At 53.9% G+C, this 15,194-nt stretch overlaps 1 protein-coding gene across 2 annotated transcripts in view; it reads left to right on the top strand.

The window, feature by feature from the left end:
• Positions 1–4,713: 4,713 nt before the first annotated feature.
• Positions 4,714–15,194, top strand: part of LOC147598292 (dual specificity testis-specific protein kinase 2-like) — a 29,851-nt gene continuing 19,370 nt past the window's right edge. For both annotated transcript variants that reach the window (XM_086763999.1, XM_086764000.1), the window contains exon 1: positions 4,714–4,841. The gene's annotated coding sequence lies outside the window, so the exon portion shown is untranslated. The remainder of the gene's footprint in view (positions 4,842–15,194) is intronic.

A 15,194-nucleotide genomic window follows, 5' to 3' on the forward strand; every position in this document is an offset into this window, starting at 1 on the left:
CAGGTCTCCTCCATGATGGGTTTGCATGAAAAGGAAGAGCTGGGCAGGAGTGAAAGCCCAGCCCAGCCAGCACGCAGGGGCCATGGCAGCTCGGCTCAGTACCCAGTGGAGGTGAGGGAAGTGGGAACGTAGCACAGGAGGAAATCGGAATGAGGATCCACAGTGGGTTTTGTTGGCTCCAGTGGGGAGCGGTGGGTGAGGGAGCAGCAGAGGAGAGAATGCCTGGAGGCTGTCCCTCGCTCTTGGCAGCAGGATGTAAGTGTGTGACAAGAGCAGAGCGTGTCCCTATGGTGGTGATACACTGGTGGTCCCGTGGGTGGACATACTGGGGGCAGAGGGAGCTTATGCTGCTCTGAGAGCAAGTCAGGACCAGCATGAAATCACTTAACTGGTGATTTCTCTAGCTTTTCGATTCCAGGGGGAGGCCTCAGCAGATACCCCAAAGGGCATGCAGCCCTGAAGGAAAAGGGGAATGGAGAAAGTCGTATTGCAAACTGGGCAGGGCTGAACTTGCTGGTATGGCTATAAGTAAACTTGGCAGTACCTATGATCTAGCTTGATCTTGTTATGCCGAGTGCTGTATAAACATGCAAAAAAAGGCCCCAAGAGGGCCAAAGGGTCAGTACATTGTCAGCTTATTCAAAATGTTGCAGACGCTTTACAGGATGTCTGTGAGTATCATAGAAGTTTATGTTTTATAATGGAAGAGTTTTAGCTTACTGAAGACCAAATGAGCTGTTCTAGAAAGAAGATTTAAAGGACATGGTCATGAGTGGGAAGCTGCAGAAGCAGCATTTTCACATCTGCTGTTACCATCCACAGCCACACAGTGGCAACTGCAGCACAGGAGATGGGTCCAGTTCAGGCAAGAAGATAACAAGACCTGGCAGAAGTCAGACTTGGACTGTCTTTGATGTGATGAAATGACAAATGAGCCCCAGAATTGCCAAGGCAGAGCAAACACTTGGAGGCAGTGGTGGACGTGTGGAGGCACAAGTCTTTTCTAGAAGATACCTCCCAAGGAGCACAAAGGGAAAAATATCTTGCACTGCATCAAATGATCTACAGAGTGATGTCAGGCTGTGCTTTGGAGGACATGAGATTTCCATGAATTTGGGTCTGGAAAAGCCAGGTGCTTAGACCCATCTCAAGTCTCTCTTTGTTGCTCTCTGTTGCCCAGTTCTGCCGGCCTAGCTGGGGGTCCCAGGGGCAAAGTGGCTCTCCCAAGATCACAATATTCACTGAAATGCACCTGGGCACCCATCCCTCCTCAGCAGATGGATTTTCTGTGTGCTGGACCTTTTCTGTAGGCTTTTCTGCACCTGCCAGATGCTCCTCTTCAGCCTGATGCTTTGAGACCAAATCCTGGCTGTGGCTGTCACACTCATGGTTCTGCCAGTGATCTTTCAACATCCACCTGCGCAGACCTCCAGCATTTGGGGCAGGCAGCCATCACCCCACAAGTTCCGATGGGGCAGTATGGCTGCTGGCTGGCTTGGAAATGCCCAGAAGCACTTGGCGTCCTGTGCTGGGCTTCAGATAAGAGGCTTAACTAGCTGCTCAGCTGCTCCAGGGACACCTGTTGACCTTCATTGAATGACTTCAGTGACAGCACACACACAGAAAAGAACATCCTTGGCAACCTCCTAGGGGCCTTGATAATCCTAAGGTGATCAAAGCAGGAGTGGAGGAAGGGTTGTAAGGCTCTGTTGCCACAGAGCTGCTGCCTGATCACGCTGCTGCGGACATTCTGGAGCCCCTGCTCCTGCTGGCTGTGCCTGGGGGCTGTGAGCAAGCTCGCCTGGGAGAAGCTGGGGGCACCTGGGAGAGATGGTGGCATCATTTAGGATCTTGCCAGAGGAAAAGTGCACCTAGACAAGAGAAGGAAAGTCTTGCAAGAGGAAACATAAATGGCACTTACACCTGGGTTTTCTTGTGGTTTTCTGCAGAGTAAGGCAGGTGCTTCTCAGCCATCAACACTGTCAAGTTTACTGCTGGCACTGTGTCCTCTCGAAAGTGGTGTTCTGGTGGGTTGCCTCTCTGGTGTTCATTCGCCTTAGCAATGAGGCCCCCGGGGCCACTGAGCCATCCAGCTCGTGATGTCCAGGACGCTTGTGTGCTGTTCAGCTGGACTGGGACTGAGCATGTGTGCAGCACCTCTCTGCTCTGACACCTGCTGATGATTGCTCGATAGCTCGCAGCTTCTATGGTAGCTGTAAGAGCAGTAAGCTACTGCTAGGGCTGCTCTGCCTGCTGCTTGTTCCAGGGACAACAGGTGATCAATGGATGCTCTGTGCGTGCAGGTGAGGTGGAATGATGTAGCAGGGCGCTCTGTAGAGCGTAACTGGTCACAAGCTTGGCCAGGTGCATCACATGGGTACGCAGCCTGTGAAGGGGTGTTGGTGTGCTGAGAAAAGCAAAAGGGGAAAAAGGAGCTGGGGTTCTCCTCTTGCCTTAGCACAGAATATGTTGCTCTTGATGGACATTGCAGGAGCTGGCAGGAGGGAGGGCACGGAAAGCAGGATAGCTGGCTGGGCAGCAAGCTGGGCCAGCCGTACCTGAAGTGGAGACTGCATTGCAGCAAGGAGAGACGTGCCTGGGACTGACCACCACAGTAACTGGAGATGCCTCCGCATCCTAACGTGAGCCTTTGGTCATGGGAGCTTCACCCTGCAAACAGACTTGCCTGTCCGATCTGTTGGATCTGCTGAGTTTGCCAACATGTCTGCCCTGTGAATGAGTTTATTTTAGTCCCTCTTAATCCTGTTCTCTGTTTCCCCTAAAGGAAATGGAGCCCTGAAGCTGTGGGGACCCAGAGCACAGCCTGACCGACAGCCCTGGGGTACCAGTCTGCTGACAAGCTCCTGATGCCACGTGTGCCAATCTGCTTGTTCCCACTGCATTTGTGGTGTTGGTGGTAAAGGAAAATGTGCCTGAAATGGTCTTGCATTTGAGGGAGGGGTCTGTAGCCCAAAGCTGACTTGTGAGTACACCCAGGCTGGGCAGCTCTGTGGGTCACTGCTGCCCTGCATCTTGGCGCAGTAGCTGCCTAGCCAGCTGCTCTCAGATCCTGTGCCACAGTGGAAGGACACTTCTGAGGATGGTTTCTCATTGTACAGCTGCATCTTAGCAACCGTGTTGACGAGATAGCAGTAAATGAGCAGTGAATATTCTTAAAGTCCGGTATCTAGAAGCCATTAAGAGCCATAACAGCTAGTTACGTCTAAATGCTGTCTTTCTGTACTAGAAAGCAGCTTTGAAACTGCATCTTGTGTTGTGATCTGCAGAACCTACCTTTCACGTGGTCAACCTGACCTCCGGACATCCCAGGGAGAGGGGATTTCTGTTGCTTCCCTTGTTGGTGGTTGTCATGTCGATGTAGAAGAGGCTTCAAGACCTTGTGTCTAGGGCCTTGGGGAGATGTGGGTAAAACTTACTGTGGGTCTGTAGCAGTGAGATGGTGCTCTCCACATGTCAGTCCCCTGTGCCAGTTCTGATGGAGGGGGTCTATGGTGTGTCAGGGGAAGAGGGTCTGCAGTGCCCCTAAAATTAAGTTTCCTGCTGTATCCAACCAGCCATCTTTGCTCCACCTGATTTTGTTCTTACTGGTGGAAACTCCCCAGGCTGCCTGATCCCTCTGCAGAGAGGATTTAAGGACACTCACCAGGAGAGCCTGCATGGCTGCTCCACGCGTCTCTGCTGCAGCCTGTGTTGCTGCCTGGGATAAACACAGCTCCTGGCTCCATGTGCCTCCAGCTGCTGGTGCTTGGGGTGGCCCCAGGGAGCTGGGAGGGTGGGGAACTGATTGCTCCTGCTCTGTGGTGGGGGCAGGAGTGCTGTGGAGGGGTCAGAGGGCTGGGCACGTGTTTCGGTCGCACATTGCTGTCCTGGGAGCTCCATCCGGTTCTGGAGTGCATCAGTCACTGAAGCAGCACAGATGTTTCTGGCTGTGTCTCCCCAGCCTCCCTTGTCACCGGCTGCATTCCTCCAGTCCCAGCTGTCTCCTGCATGACCCAGATTTTTGTTTGTCTTGTCCTCATCAAATAACCTAAATGGGTGCTGGGTGCTCTTGTCATGGGGTTGCTGGAACCCGCAGGGCACCCTCACCCCGTGCTGCAGCACCATTTGCGTCAACAGAGGAACGTGGCGGTGTTCGTCGCACAAATGAGGGGGTGGCCCTGCTCCTGCCCCGTGGGACAGACGTGGAGCCGGAGCACGTGGTGGTGGTGGGTGCTGTACAGCTGCCCCCTCCGAGCACCCTTATCCCGGGGGACAAAGGGACAGAGAGAGCTGGGAGAGGCGGCAGAGCTGGAGGAGAGGTGAGGAGGCTCGGCCCAGCGGCGGGAACAGAAAAGTGCTGTTACCTTGTGCTGGGGTCGTACGAGCCCTTCTGGCCTCGTGCAAGGGCAGGGAAGGCCCGGTGCCGGGGCCTGGCGCCGTTTGTTCGCCCGGAGTCTCGCAGAGGTGTCCTTGCCAGGCAGGGCACGTGTGCCCGCGGGTGCCTGGCGCTGCGGCCGCCTCTGCTGGGGCAGCCAGGGGCCGGGCAGGGGCGCGGGCCGCTGCCTGGGGACGATCCCTGAGGTGGGGCGGGGCGCCGTTGCGGGAGGAGGGTGTTGGGCGCGGGCAGCACAGTGCGGCAAGGGCTGCCGGGCGGGAGCTGCGCCGTGTGCGGGTCGGGGGACGGCTGCCCCGGGGGGCTGCGGCGCCCGGGGGGTGGAGCCTCGCTGCTGGGGCGGGCGGGGCTGGGCCGACCCCAGCCGGGGCGTGCTAAGCCGAGCCCAGCCCAGCCGCGGGCAGCGCGTCCTGGAGGACACGGGCCCGGCGGGGCTGACCCGGAGCAGGTGAGAGTGGGCGCTCGGGCCAGGTGGGGGGCCCCGAGCCGGGGCTCGGGCTGCCGCTCCCCGTGTCCCTTCCTGTGTCCCCCGTGTGTCTGCGCTGTTTCCCTCTGTGGTCTTCCCCCGTGTCCCACCATATCCCCCTGCGTGTCCCCGCCGTCTCCCGTCTCTCCCCATATCCCCGCCATGTTCCCCACCGTGTCGTCCCCCCCTCCCGCTCCCCGAGCACCCCCGTCTCTCCCCTTCCCAGGGAGCGGAGCCCCCGGCCGCCGCCCCAGGCCCGGGCAGCAGCCCCCGCGTCCCCGCTGTGGCCGGGCGGGGCCAGGTGCCGCCGGCGCTGGGACCCCACCGCCCCTGCCGCCTGGAGCGGCACCCGCTGGCCGCCCTGCTCCCTCCCCTGGGGGCTGGGGATCTCGGTCGCCTGCTCAGCGCCGTGCCCAGGGGAGCGGCCGAGAGGGCGGGGACGGGGCAGGGCCGCCCAGGGAGCGGCGGGCGGCCCGGCCATTCTGCGGACCAGGGCTGGTCCCGAGCGGATGCGGGGCTGCTCCGTGGAGACCCGTGCTGTCCCGAGTCTAAATTCAGAGAAGGACTCGGGGCTTTTTGGAAAACAGCAAGAAAAATGTAGATCTCAAGGGGAGAAAAACCCCAGAGTTTGTGCCTGGTGCAGAGCTCCTAGGCAGCTGCTCTGTGCCAGCCTTCCCCGTGTCCAAGCAAGTAGTTTGCCTTTGGTGCAGCTCTGATGGATGCTGCTTGCACATACTGTGCGTGTGCTGGCTCAGGTCGGTTTGCTAAAGGAGAGATGTGTTTTCAGCCCAGATTCTGCTTTGCAGAAAAGATCCCTCTTCCCCTGCCGGTTCTTGGTGCGCCTGGGTTGGAGAGATGGATCTGCCCTTGGAGCCGGGCCCTGCTTCAGCAAGAGATGGCTCAGGTGGGATTCTCCTGCCTCTGTTCTGGGTCGCTCCAGGGTCTCTTTCTTCCATTTCCCTGCCAAGTTTGGCAGTTCCAGTGCAGAAACAGTACTCAGGAGATAGCATGCTAGAGCTGCAGAATCCTGCCTTCAGCTTCAATCCCAAATGTAGCTTGTTTTTCTTTTTTCTTTTTTTTTTTAAAAAAAAACCAAACACTCAGACAATAGGAAAAATCGAGTTGGAGGCTATGTAAAACCTGCATGCAAAGTGTAAGTAAAGCTGTGGGGTAGACAAATGGTCAAAGGCAGCACTGAGCGGTGAAAGGATTGCTGTTATCATGGAAGGTCAGTCCTAGCCCTGCGCGGACCTGCAAGGGGCCAAACAGTTGCCAGCTGGAGCTGAGGCGTTCAAGGCAGAGCTACCTGCATGTGGATGGCTGTAGATCACAAGGCAAGAGTTACAGAGCTCCTGTTCTCAAACGGAAAAAGAGTGTAAAAACCCAGCTGGATCTGAGCTGTGAGGCTGAGGGATGCTTCAGGCTGCAAAGCTGGGATTTCAGTTCCTCACAGGATGGGCCAGTCAGCGTGGGGGAGACCAGGCAGCACTGAGAGCCGCACAAGGCCCTCACTGGAGGCCTGCAGTCCCTCCACAAGCAGGAGTCAGGCCCGAGTTACTCTGGGTACCCAGCATGTGTGTGCTTGTCGTTTTCCTGTTGAATCGTACTCTGCTGGGAACGGACACTCTTGCAGGAAGGTCGCTGCTCACACCTGGTGGGGAGGCTGTGTGGGGTGAGGTGCAGCTGTGTTTCCAGCATCTCTGTTGTGCTGGTCTGCCAGGCAAGGTCCTGCTCGCATGGTAAACCCCTAAGCATCCCGACTGCTGCTGCTTCCTCTTGACAGGCTGTTGTTATTTTCTCTTTAAGTTATTAGCCCTGCGATCATCAGGTTTGGTGCTTTCTAGTGACGTTTCAGAGGAGCCAAAGCAGTGTGTAAGCTCATGGGCTGAAACTGGAGGTCCTCTCGTAACTGAAGTGCCTTTCCATACCAGTTGACAAAGCTTTCGGGAGTGCGTTTGGTATCTTCAGGCTGCACCTGGAGAGTGGCACAGGAGGCATCTGGAAAGCATGGGCCATAAGCCCACTTATGGCAGAAGCTGTGATTTTTCTGCCACCTCCCTGCTACCTTCCATATGGGGAGAGCTGCTGCTTGTCTTCCTTGTGAGCACAGAAGCTGATTTTCTGCTGCTGGGGTCTGGAAGCTTGGTGATTTCCTGCAGCCAGAGTTTAAAACTTCAGGGCCTTTAAAGAAAACACTTCAGGGTCGTTCCTACTGTTCAAATTAAGTCTTGCATAATCTGTTCCCCTAAGGGCAGATTTTGCAATGAAGACTTTATGTAAAGCAGCAGCAGCCTGGCTTTATGTGAGGTAAGGGCATGGGGTTTTGACTTGGAGCACAGTTTCTGAGGCAACTTTCAACTTTGAGCGTTGATGACAAATGCTTTGGGTCCTGCCCCATCTGATCTTCAGCATGAGTGCTTAAGGCTGAAGTCATACATCTCTTGCCACTGAACACGAAGTGTTTTCTTGCTGCTGTTTAGCAAGTGGTTGGCCGGTGCTGTGCTGCTCCTGTGTCGTCAGTGAGCTGTAATTAGATAATGTGTGTGTGCTGTGGGTCAGCTCTGTACTGCTGCAAGCTTGCTGAAGTCACGCTGAGTGGCTGCACTCAGAGAGTGGTGGTCAACAGCTCAATGTCCAGGTGGAGACCAGTGACTAGTGGTGTTCCTCAGGGGTCAGTATTGGGCCTGGCCCTGTTCAACATCTTTGTCGGTGATGTGGACAGTGGAATAGAGTGCACCCTTATCGAGTTTGTCAATGACACCAAGCTATATGGTGCCGTCGACACGCTGGAGGGAAGGGATGCCATGCAGAGGGACCTTGACAGGCTGGAGAGGTGGGGCTGTGCCAACCTCATGAAGTTCAACCAGGCCAAGTGCAAGGTCCTGCACAAGGGTCAGGGCAATCCCAGGCACAAACACAGACTGAGTGGAGAATGGATGAAGAGCAGCCCTGAGGAGAAGGACTTGGGAGTGCTGGTGGATGAGAAGCTCAACATGAGCTGGCAATGTGCGCTTGCAGCCCAGAAAGCCAACGGCATCCTGGGCTGCATCAAAAGAAGCGTGGCCAGCAGGTCGAGGGAGGGGATTCTGCCCCTCTGCTCCACTCTGGTGAGACCCCACCTGCAGCGCAGCGTCCAGGTCTGGAGCCCCCAACATCAGAAGGATGTGGAGCTGTTGGAGCGAGTCCAGAGGAGGCCACGTAGATGATGAGAGGGCTGGAGCAGCTCTGCTGTGAGGCCAGGCTGAGAGAGCTGGGGCTGTTCAGCCTGGAGAAGAGGAGGCTCCAGGGAAACCTTAGAGTGGCCTTCCAGTGCCTAAAGGGGGCTGCAGGAAAGATGGGGAGAGACTGTTCAGCAGAGCCTCTTGTGATAGGACGAGGGGTGATGATTTTAAAATAGAGGGAGGTAGATTCAGATTAGACATTAGGAAAACATTTTTTACGCTGAGGGTGGCGGAGCACTGGCCCAGGTTGCGCAGAGAGGTGGTGGATGCTCCATCCCTGGAAACATTCCAGGCCAGGTTGGCCGGGGCTCTGAGCAACCTGATCTGGTTGGAGATGTCCCTGCTTCTGGCAGGGGAGTCGGACCAGATGGCTTTTAACAATCCTTTCCAACTGAAATTATTCTGTGATTCTATGATTCTAAGCTGCTGGAGTTACAATGGAGTGGGAATGAGCCTGGATGTCCTGGGAGAGGTAAGCTGCACGAACTGTGTCTTCACCAGCCTCCTGCTCCTCGGCTGCTCTGTTGCAGCAGAGGTTCCTCTCTGCTGCACTCCCTCTTCGGTGTGGAAGTGGTCAGTGAGCAAATCACGGTCTTCAAACCCACTGTGGGCATAAGCTTGCCAGCTGGGGAGTATGCTCGCTGCGCTGCTGCTCTGCTGGAGCCGGGCTCGGGGCTCTGCAGCCACTTTAGGGGAGCCTGCTGCGGCAGTCAGCACTGACAGGTGCGGCCTGGGATGGTGTTTGGTCTCAGCAGATCGAGTTCTTGCTCCCTGTGCAGCAGGCTGTCCTACTGAGCTGTGCAGCTTCTGGCCAAAGTATGTTCTATGGCTGAAGATGTCTGTAGTTTCAAAAGCTTTATTGGGTAGGTTCATAGAAGAAAAAAGTGCAGTGAGAGCTATTCAGTACAAATCACTATCCCTTCTGTGCTGAGCTGCAAGTGAGAGCCCAAAAGGCAAGTGAGCAGAGCTGAGTCTATGAGCCCGGGGTGAAGGGAGGCCTTTCTCACCCCTCAGGTCAGACTTGACACCCCGCCTTGAACTAGTTCGTCACCTGGCCTTGGGCAAGTCCCTTGCTTTTCTTACCTTTTAGCTTTCGTTTTTCCATCTGTTAGTGATAGCCAAGTCTTCTCACTTTGCAATAGAGACTCATACAGGATAGCATCTGTACGGAGCTAGGATTGCGTTAGGGGCTCAGTCTGCTGTGCTGCATTGGTAGGAAAATGCTCATCTCAGGTGCAAATCTCTATTTCTCTCCTTTGGGAGCTACTGAGAGATATCTTGTTCCCTGGAGAGAGACTTTACTGCATTCAGTGTACCTGGCATTAGCTGGCTGTGATGTTGTGTGTGGGGCTCTTGGAAGCAGCTTGCTTACCTTGAGAAACTTCTTTTAACGTGTGTTGTCATGCAAATACTGCTTGTTTGTATAGCATTACAGGGAGAAGTGGATTTAATGGAGATAAGTGATTGATTGATTTCTCTAGCAGGGGTAACCTGACTTTCTGAGGTGTGCAGGAGAGCTGGGCAGCTTGTCAGCCAGCTGAAGTTCAGCTTCCCACAAGTCATGTGGTTTTTAATAAGTCAGTGGTGGATTCAGTACAGCAGGCGGTGGCAAGAGGAAGGCTCAGAGTGAAGAGGAAGGAGAGCAGGGTGTTAGGGAGAGCAGTCTTGGATGCTTGAGGCAAACTAAGCTTGGGGTACTGTCGCCAGGGCAGACAGACAGAGCCTGCCCTGACGTAGCGGGATTTGGGCTCTCCCTCGTTCACTGCTTGGGAAGGACTTATGTCTTGCAGGACGTGTCCTGGAGGCTATCGGAGCAGAGACTGTCTACATCTGCATCTGCACAGCCAGGCTACAAGGGGCGGGGACAAGGGCCAAGCGCAGGGCAGGGATGCGGAGCCCGAAAGTGCTATGGAGATGCTGAACTTCTGAGAAAGCACTCGCCTACTGTGCTGAGATGAGTCCAGTTACCTCCATCTCAAAGCAAGAGGTTTTAAATTATTTCTTACCTACTTATGTCATGCAGCTTCCAGCATGTAGATTACTGTGGTTTTAGTCCCTGTGTACCGATGGAATGGAGAGGCCCAGTGCCTGTGGGGTGTTCCCTCGCTGGCCTCCTGCCATCAGCAGCTGTTTTTTGAAGTATGGTTTTTTGGTTTTTTTTTTTTTTTTTTGTGAGCATGAATTACTCTCTTGCAGGGGGGAAAAAAAAGTGAATTAATATATCTGCGTTTGCAAGTCACCACAGCTGAGGCCTCAGTCATGTTTCTTTTAATGTAGAGTCTTGAAGCCAGTATGTTTTCCTTGTGTGCCTGTTGATGCGGCCAGGGTAGCAGAGGTGCGCAGTTGGTCATCACGCCAGCGTTGGCCATCATGCCAGGTCCTGGGAAGATTGAGGCGGCAGAGGCTGAGAAATGGGCTGGCTGAAATGAGCCCCCTTCAATGCTGGTGAATCCAAGAGGATTTGTCACCTCCTGACTTTGTATATTGTGAGAGGGGGTGGTTTGTTCTGTGCGTGAGCTGTGTAATGCAATGAAAGCAGGTCTGAAAACGTGTTTTTCCAGTGCTGAGAAAGACTGAAAGCACAGCAGCCTTTGCTAAACTTGTTGAAATAATATTGCACTAGGTTTTTGCAGGAAGAGGGCTAAGAAGCAGAAAAGGGGTTTTCTGCCCCTTATCCGTGAAAGACTGAGAAAATTTGCTCCAAGCTCTTTGTCTTTCATTAATTTGTTTTAAGCTGCCTGGAAAGATCAATTGTTTAGCTGCTGAAGACCATAGCTCCAGCACTGGGGATGAGCCAGCTGTATTCGATGGGGCTGCCGTGATTAGTTTTCCACTGCTGGGAATAATAATGTCTGAGATACTATAACTGGATTTCAGCTTTATCTGCTGAATGTTTACTACAGTCTTGCTTTGACTGGAGAGTGGAAAATGCAGAAGGGGAAATGTGTGCTCGGGGCTTCTTAAGCTCACAAGGAGCAGCATTTCTCCTGGGATAACTGCTCCGAACCAGCAAGGTCCCACACCAGGTTTAGCAACCTGTCTGTGTCCTTTGCTGGATTCAGGTCTGCTGCCGAGATGCCTCTTGCTTGGGGACCTACCACCATCACCACCACCACCTCATCCTGTTGGGCTGTCCTGCCTAGAATGCGGGTGGTTCAGTCCAAGGCGGCACATCTGCAGAGGGGCTGGAGGGAATGTGGCACTGTGAGGGCTGGAGCAATTCTCCTCCTTGTGCAGACTGGGAAATGAGGCACAGGGAGGTTATGGGGAATGCAGTATTAGGTGGTGGATTATCTGGATAGTGCCTCAGAGGCTCCTGTAAAGGAGGGAGAGAAACACAGCCAGATGACGATTTGGTGCATCTAAGGTCCTAGTTCTGACTAGTCACTTCTGCACTCCAGAGGGAGCTGAGCTGAAAGGGCTGGGGAATAGGGATGTTTTGGCATGCCTCAGCCCAGGGGAGGCTTTGCCCATCCTCTTGTGGTGGATCAAGAGTTAATTAAAATTAGACTGGAGCCATTCCTTCAGGGAAGCACATACATCTTGTGCTGGAGGCAAGATGAGGAAGTATGAGACAAATTCACTGCTGAATTATGCAGGCTTGAAAATTCAGCCAGTTCAGGGGCTGCCTGCTTGCGTGTCCACCTCTGCAGCTGCTCCGCTGCCTCCGATGGACCTGGAGGTTGGGGACAACTTTTCTTCATCCTCTCAGCAACTCTTTGGGTTACCTTTTTCCTTGAACTGTGACCCACAAATAGGGAGAGGGAGAAAGTGGTCTTTTTAGGAAGGGAATAGAATTAATTATTTCTGTGTAACAGAAGGATGATGTTTTACTTTTGCCTTGGATCTCACAGAGCTCAGAAAATGAAGCAGAGGCCAAGCATCACTGAGTGGGGAAGGGCATCGAGACAAGGGTGGGAAGCTGTGATGGTGAGCCAGGGAGGGATATACAGTGAGGCTGTTTAATGTGCCTCTGTTGTGACCAGATCCAACGAGTTGTTCATTGGTGTGAGCATGAGTTAAAAAAGCATTGCCACCACTCTCTGGCTTTCTCTGCATGCTGATGCTTTTCGGTAATGGCTGGTGCGTCTGCTGAGCCTGCGGGCAGCAACTGCAGGCTAAAGGATCATCCTCTGTCAGAGGGGAGGTGGCCCTTAAATTAAAGACTGGGTTTACTTTGTCTTAGTTCTTAAGTTGTTTCCCTCAGGTGTCTCTCAGCCCATATGGCTGCTGTCAGCAGAAAGGCAAACTAAGGCCCGGAGCCTCACGGGTGTTTGGGGCCCAGGATCACCTCTCGCTATGTTTAGTTCTCTGAAAGTGTGGTGCCTGGTCCAAGCGGGTCTCCCTGGTGGTTTTAATAGTCACTGGAGAAAGGCCAGCACTTCCCAGTGAAGACTGGTTCTACCTCCTGGGGTATCCTTCTGTGGCGTCCTCAGCACTGCTGGCAGGGCACGGATGCATCCCACCTTGCTGATGTCCTTTTGGTTGCTGGGGTGGGTGGGCACCGTCCTTACGACTGAGCGTCAGAGCACAGCCCACAGCTTGCTTCCTCCACCCTGCAGACTTGGGTGCACCCGTGGCTGGGCTCCCACCCTCAAGTATCCCATGAGCCCCGCAGGGCAGAGCAGCATCCCCTCCCTGCAGTTAGTGTAATAATCAGACCTCTAACACCCGACACACACAGCCGTCACCCTTCTGTTGGTACCTTCAAGTGTCCTGGAAGCCCCAGTGCATAGGATTCCAACTGGACCGTGGCTTATTTCAGGTCCCCTGTTTCAGGACAGCTGCCACAGTTGTTTGCTGTGTTTCAACTGAACCCTCTGCTCTGCCTGTGCACCTGCCAAAGAATGGCACAGGGCAGTTCAAAGAGCTTATTCGGTTCCCATTTGCACTTCATTTAAATGTTGAGCTGTGCCTTGCGCTGGTTCTTGGTGCCACGGCATGAGAGGTGGGCCCATGGTGATAGCAGGGCTCTTTGGGCAGCTCTGGACTTAAAATGAGAAACTTTGCTTGCCTGAGAGTGGTGAATGGGGCATGCAGGTGATGGATGAGTGCTTTTTGTGCCTGATGAACCAAGGATTGATTTGCTCTCCTGTCAACTGATCAAGCTCCTAAGATGACTGGAAAATGTACCACTGTACCATCCTGCACTGCTGCATCCCAGAGATGGTGGGAAGTGATGATTTGTAAGTGGATGTGGGGCCAAAAGGCCACTTGGAGTCAGAGAGGGGGCACAGCAGATGCTCCTTCCCTGGCTGGCTGCAGCTGGTGCAAAAGCCCCTGGTCCAGCCCCGGAGACACAGGTGCCTGCGCCATGTCCATAGCTCTTCACCTCCCATCTTGGCTGCAGGACGCTGCAGAGTGTGGCTTTCCTGTGGAAACAGGGCAGCAACAAGTCCCGCAGGGCTGTCCCTTCCTTCGTCCCTCCCCCGCTTGATGCAAATATGGCTTTGGGAGAATGTCAGCAAAGAGCTATTTGCCAGGTGCTGGGGAGGGTGCGGTACCCTGCCTCAGGGTGCTTTCATATTGATCAGGAGGAGATGAAGCTCTGGAAAGACCCAGCAGCCGGACTGTGCTGGCTCTGCCCTGATCCAGCCTCCAAGGGGCTCTGCCAGAGGCTACTCTGCCCTTCCTGAGTGTGAAATGGGAAACATGCCCATCCCCACCTTCAGAGCTGTGGCCCTCTTTGCTCCAGACTAACACTGCAGGAGACGAAAGTGCTCGCCCAGCATGACTCCAGGCTGCAAAGGGAAGGACAGGTCCACCCTGTCAGCTCCCAAATCAGCTCCTTACTCACTGGGCTGTGCCACTTCTCCAGGATTTTTCTGTGTCATATATGAATAATGTTGTGGAGCAGCATGGTCACAGTGGTGACTCTGGTGTCTGCCTGCCTACAGATTTCAAAGACCTCGAACTGTTCAATTCAGTTTATAATGGTTAGTGTTTTCCTAGGAACAGCCTCAAAAGAGCTGGGTTTTGTGGTCCCTCCAGGCTGTCCCTGTCCCCAACAGCAGCCAGCACCACAGTGTTGGAGGATGCTGCAAGGACCAATTGGGCTCTTCTTTCCATCATTCAGTGGAAGTCTGTAGATAAAGCAGTCAACAGGAGGTGGGTCCCCATTAGCTATTTTCTTCACCCAATTCCTCCCCTTACCTCTGAGGAATAGAGGTATAGCTGGAGCATGGGTCTCAGGTCTACTAGGTCCTCTCCAAAATGGTGCTGGGACAGTTCTGTGACTTTGAGCCATTTCCTGATGGTTTTCCACGTGTAAAATAAAGTTTCTGCCCACCTGGCTCCCAAAGTTCAAAGCCTAGTTAATGCCCTCTAAGCATCCCCAAAATGAAGCGGTTTCAGGGGATTTGGTGCTGTTTCTATTCAGTGTTTTTCATGGGTGTTTTTAGGTATAAGAGCTGGCAGGAGCCAAGTGATGTCCAGTGGTTTGAAAAGAGAGAGACTAGGTTTAGGAGGAAAACTACTCATCAGGTGTGGTGAGATCTTGTGTGTGGAGCTCAGTGAGGGAGCTTTTGCATTGCTCAGAAACAGCTGGCAAAGACCATGCACCACTCCGGCAGCTTACTGAACGTAAAAGCACTGTGAGTGCCAGGTATTGCTGCTGTGGTGAGCTGCCAGTGCGCCTGCAGCACAACGCGTGGCCATCTCCAGCCTGGTGTGTTCTTATGGACAGGAGGTGGCAAAGGAGACCAAGCAAGACATGAAGGAAAGGACCCGAGGGCAGGAAACCACGTTCTCCCTGATGAGGAGCAATGCTGGTTGTCGCAGATGGGATTTTCCTTGCTGAGATATCAGAATGTCTTGTGAAACTAGCAAAGTGCTGTTACTGGCCCTTGGTATTTGAGGAAAGATGGGCACAGAGGCTCATTCACTGTGGGGTGACCCACCAGCAGGCCATGGCAGACAGCCTGAGCCTTTATTCCAGCCTAGGACTCTGGCCATCTGCACTGGGAACAATCCTTGACCTAAAAATAATCTCTTGGCTTCTGGGAACAACACAGAGTGGTTAAGATTTGAGATTTATCTTTGCAGTTTTGGTTGGAAACCCCAAAGATAAAGGGCACGGCTTTCGCCTGCTGTGGAGCACATTTGGGTTTGCAAG

Source organism: Chlamydotis macqueenii, chromosome 20 (genome assembly GCF_036417535.1).
Source record: "Chlamydotis macqueenii isolate bChlMac1 chromosome 20, bChlMac1.mat, whole genome shotgun sequence".
NCBI lineage: Eukaryota > Metazoa > Chordata > Aves > Otidiformes > Otididae > Chlamydotis > Chlamydotis macqueenii.